This window comes from Orycteropus afer, unplaced genomic scaffold (genome assembly GCF_000298275.1).
Source record: "Orycteropus afer afer isolate SDZICR_OR568_19922 unplaced genomic scaffold, OryAfe1.0 scaffold00048, whole genome shotgun sequence".
NCBI classification, from domain to species: Eukaryota; Metazoa; Chordata; class Mammalia; order Tubulidentata; family Orycteropodidae; genus Orycteropus; species Orycteropus afer.
The window spans coordinates 4809477-4815123 of NW_006921635.1; positions in this window are offsets into that span (position 1 = coordinate 4809477).

Here is a 5647-nt window from a genome sequence, read left to right on the forward strand (position 1 = left end):
CTGAAACACCTGAGGTCGCCATGAGCAAAATCAAGTTGAGGGTGAGTTTGGTTTAACTTCAATTTCAATACCAAGTAGAAATTAATTTTCATGTGAACTGGGATCCAGGATCAAAGGAAGAGCCTATTAAAGCCAAACTGACATGCATCTGAATCTCAAAGTCTCCAGGTTTTAGTGACCATATGTTTTATGATTTTGTTGTTATTTTATGAATTAAAACATACTTTTCCCAGAAGACTGTGTTAAGTATAATTCTGTGCAGTATAATTCTCTTTATATGAACTTTAAACACTGGCAAAACTTAACAAAATATTGCTTAGGGACACACACAAGGAAAAGCAAGAAAATGAGTAATCTCAAATTCAAGTGGTTATTGTAAAGGGAGGGAGATAAGGATACCACTGGAGAGATACATACAGGGGGCTTCTAAAATACTGAAAATATTCTGTTTCTTAAACTAGGTGGATGTAATGATGGGCTCAGGTATAGCAGGTATTGTGAAGCTGGCACAGGACCAGGCAGTGTTTCGTTCTGTTGTACACGGGGTCGCTATGAGTTGGAGCCAACTCGACGGCACCTAACAAACCAGGTAGTGGGTATATATGGGTGTTTGTTTTCTATTATATAGTCTGTCTGCATTAAGATACACTTCACAAAACATTGACATTAAAAAACACAGTGCATATTTTATACACACACACACACACACACACACAATCTTATCTACTTAAATCGCACATACATATACACCACTCAGAATATAGAAAAAGTGGCACTTGCTATTGTGCAAACTCCCACAATGAAAACCCTAATAAACACCATAAACAATGTTTTTGCTCAAGTTTGCAGAACACTTCCCAGATCTACTGTGTCCCATAATGCCATGCAAAGAATGAAATCCAGCTAACCACTCTGAAAGGGGTACCTGTTTGACTTTCTTGAGAAGGAGCTGGATGTAATAACTATTTAGACCTTAGACAAGGCACATAAAGTCGAGACTCTAGTAGCACAAGGGGGTACTGACATCTTAGTGAAGCTGGTCGGCAATTACAGCCCAGTAAATAGTAGCCCATGTTTCCCTCTTTAGAGCAGAGATTTTAATCCATGGGAATTGAAGTGGTGGGAAGAGGAGGCACAAACACCCCCAGCCCCTGCTTCTAATAGAGCTGTCTGGTTTTATTCATTTTAAATATGATGCCTTTGATATGATTTTCTTTGAATTGTTCCACCTGTCAAGAAAGTTTGAACACTGTCCTAGAGGAATCCTAGCTTTTCGAGTTGGGAGAATTGCTCTTCTCATCCTATAAACTGAAAAACAGAGGTTCTGAAATTAAATGGTGCTGAGCTGGGCAAGATTAATAGATTTTATGATCTTATAAAAATATGCCATTCATGGTGACCTAAATGTGCATCCAATAAGCAATCTACATTGCAGCCAATCCTAAGACTGCCTTTTTTCCTCATCCATCTTGTTCCTGGTCCATTGCCATAAGAATACTCCACAGGTTCCAGAAACAATGAGGCACCTGGGGCAGATCTGAAACCAACCCAAGCCACGTTTCAGGTGGCAAACCCAACCGCTCTGGTCCTCATCTTCCTGTTCACACCACACAACTGAGGCAGAACTCGAGTCTGTGGTCTAACACAGCCAACCCTGTGACCCACTGCTGTTCAGCCGACTCTACTCAGAGCTTCCCTAGAGGGCAGAGTAGAACTGCCTCACAGGATTTCCAAGGCTGTAAATCTTTATGGAAGCAAACTGCCACATCTTTCTCCCATGGAGTGGCTGCTGGACTCAAACCACTGACCTTTTAGTTAGCAGCCAAGTGCTTTACCACCAGTGCACCTCAGTCAAGCCCAGCTACGCCTTAATTCGATAAGTTGGCATTACCATACATAAAAAGGAAGATGCTATTAGGTGTTTCTGGGTGGGTAAGCCAAACGTGGGAAGCAGCACTGTCCTGCTGGTAGTGAACAGGTATAGAATCTGACTCCTGAGAAGGCCTGCAGTGCTGGTGAATGAGCAAAGCCCAGCAGATGGCAGAGCAACTTCCGCCAGCCTCAGCAAGAACATCTTTCATCCCACCCACGCTGTGCCACACCTACCCAACTCGCCAGGGTTCTGCTGGAAAGGTCAAGCAGCCAGTGTGTCCGAGAACATAATAGCTGGTTTACTGTTCTCTCTTTTACCAGGCCCGAACAACCGGTGTGTGGGCTGCTCCTCTCTGGGAGATACATTATTTGATATTATGCTAATTGGGTAGCTAGAAGAAAAAAGGAATATGCATTCTTAAATGGCTTCTACAATTTTTCTAGAATTGCACCCAGTGTACAACATGGCTGTATGACTATTAAAAGCAATGTTGTTTCAAAACTTAGTATCACTATTAGGGAACTGCTCTTCTGGGATACAATAAAGTATTTGGAATTATACCCATAAAAATTAAGCAGTACAATCAAAATTGTCGAATTACTGTCCAAAAGTGGGCAGGAATTTGCTGGTGATCAGTATCTGCACATTGTGAGGCTAAATAAGATGTTTTACCTGAGATTGGGAAAGATCAAGGTGGTTTTGGCTGATACCATCACTAAAATTAAGTATTCTTTCCCAGTAGTTAGGACAGACCTATCCCTTCTTCCTCAATTCCTGGACTTTTAAGAGATTTTATGGCAATGATTTAATTTCACACAATCTCAAGCTCTACGAGTATTTCAAGACGCTTTTAGAATATTTCCAGAAGCACTTAAAATTACTGCCAACCAATAAAGTTCCACTATTTTACGTGTTTTCTATTTTTAAATTTTTACAAGCTTTTGTTAGCCCAGAGTACAAAACTTCCTAAACTCACCCAGGTAACTCTGAATTCCCCACTTTCATCATTGGCAATTTCCTTAGTTTCAATTTTTAATTACAAAATCAAGTTTTCATAAGAATCTAGTGTTTTATTTATCCCTATACTGAAACTTCTAAAACATATATTTATGGAATTAGTTTCACAACTAAAATGCTTACCTGTATTTGAAAGTATTCAGATGTATGCAGTAAGTCCGAATGCCAAGCCTTGTTTGAGCTACAGTGCTGATCTGATGGGATGGCAGGCGTCTTTGATCACACAATCATTAATCAAGACCAAGTTAGGGAAACTAGGCATTTTGTGCATGTGCTCATTCCATTTCAATCTTGGACTGAGGCTGAAGCTGAACTTGATCTGTCCCCTCTTTCAGTCTTAATATGTAATTCAGCTTGACTTTTTTAGTACCCTTGACCAAGTTCTCCTCAGGTAATTAAGTTCCTTTGTGCTGGCATTGGCTGAAATCTTACAGATGTCCCTCGGTATCTCATGACAGCAAACGCTTAATGAATGCTTACTACGGCCAGGTAAACTGTAATCATTTTTGGGGGATTAATCCTCACAAACTCATGAAGTAGTATTCATTCCCTGTCCTGCAGATTCCAAGCTGTTTTCTGTATTAAATTCAGGTAATACTTAAGAGTATGAGACCCTTGTCTTGACTGTCTCAATTCACACGCTCAGTTTGCAAACTGCCAACAGAAAAGTGTCTTCATGATAACACTTTCTCCGATGATCCTTTCGCCCTTCTTGGGTATCACGATGCCTACCTTTTCTTAGTTTACTAGTGTTACCTTCTATCTTCTTTTCCCAGCAAACCAAGTTCCTTTTCACCCTCCACTCATGGTCATACACAGGGAAGCTTGATGTCTCCTTTACATCAGTCTAAGTCCCGTACCTTCTTCATGGCTCAGCACCTAATGATTTGCTCCTAGCCTCTGCTTCCCCTATTCCATTATGTGTACGTTACTTGAGAAGTCTCTAAAATACTAGCGCTTCAAGGACAAGGATGCTGCATTGGCTTCAGTGCTCTCCATGCAGTTAGGTTGAGGGTAGGCCTAGTCAAGGGGCCAAATGAGTGATTCCAATGGATAGGTTTCAACTATGTTATATAAACTACTTAAAAACTCAGGGTGGCAGTAACCTTTCTATCTGGTTTTGTGATGGTGATTGAAATTATTTAATTTATAAAAAAGCTAGAATCAAAACCATCACAATTATTGCAACAACTTCATGTTTCCTACTTCCTGCTTTCCAGTCTGCTGAAGTTATCTGTAATGGTGTTGTCTGTATGCAGTAAGTGCTCAGAAATGCTTAGCTAGCCATGACTCAGAATCAGGGCATAAGGGGCAGCCAGATGCCACTTAGAACTCAGCCAACTGAGAAATTCAGACAAACACAGACTGCGATTAAGACAGCTAACAGTGAGTACTTACTGAATTCTATGATGGGTCAAACACTCTTGTGAAAACATACAATTCCATGCAAGCCATTCAAGCAAAACACTAAGCTAGGAACAAAGCCAGGAGTTGAACCAAGTGTGGGTGACGACGCTGTTACAAGGCAGATGGGCCCTAGGCTGCACTTAGATAATGAGGAAAAAAAGATGTACAGACTGAAATTTTTAAGACAAGGTCTCCAGTTCTGTTTTCACACACTAATTTAAAAAGTCTGGGGTCCCTCCTAATAATCTCCTGTCCTAAAACCAAAGATCAATTTTCCTCTCTACTTAATCAGTGCTATATGCCTACGTTCTCTTTGATGCAACTAATCATGTCCAGGTATGGATTAAAGATGAATAAAGCTTGCGTATGACACTGTCACAAAAAATGTTTCAAGATCTCTCCTGAAGTACAATGCTGTCAGTGACAGGATAATATTCATACACCTACAGGAAGACCAGTTAATACCACTACTATTCAAATTTATGCACCAACTACCAAAGCCAAAGATGAGGAAACTTTAAATTAATTTTTTACCAACTTCTGCAGTCTGAAATTGACCAAACATGCAATCAAGATGTATTGATTATTACTGGTGATTGGAATGCAAAAGTTACAGACACAGAATCACCACAAGTAGTTGGAAAATACGGCCTTGGTGACAGAAATGACGCTGGAGATCTCATGACAGAATTCTGCAAGACTAACAACTTACTCACTGCAAATACTTTTTTCCTACAACATAAACAGTGACTATGCACATGGACCTTGCCAGATGGAACACACAAGAATCAGACTGACTACATCTGTGGAAAGAGGTATCAGTATCTTCAGCCAAAACAAGGCCAGAAGCTGACTATGTAACAGACCATCAATTGCTCATATGTCAGTTCAAGCTGAAGCTGAAGAAATTAATTAAAACAAGTCCATAAGAGCCAAACTACAACCTTGATTATACCCAACCTGAATTTAGAGACCATCTGACTAGATTTGACACATTGAATACTAATGACCAAAAACCAGGAGAACTGTGGTATGACTTCTAGATCATACATTGTGGAGGCAGCGGCAAGATGGCGGACTAGGCAGAAAGACTGTACAGACCCTCTTCAACAAAGAAAAGGGAAACCAATTAACACAGACACAGATGATAATCTTGGACCCCTGAGCCTTGAAGGGAAGGATATAGAAGCGGACTAAACCCCAACTAGTAGAAGAATTTGCATGAAAATACCAAAAAAGGAGAAAGATGGAGCTGCGGTCTGGCAGCGATCCTGACGGCACAGACAGCTTGGAGATTCCCGAGTGGTGGTAGGACCTAAGAATTAACCTAAAAATCACCCTGCTAGCCAG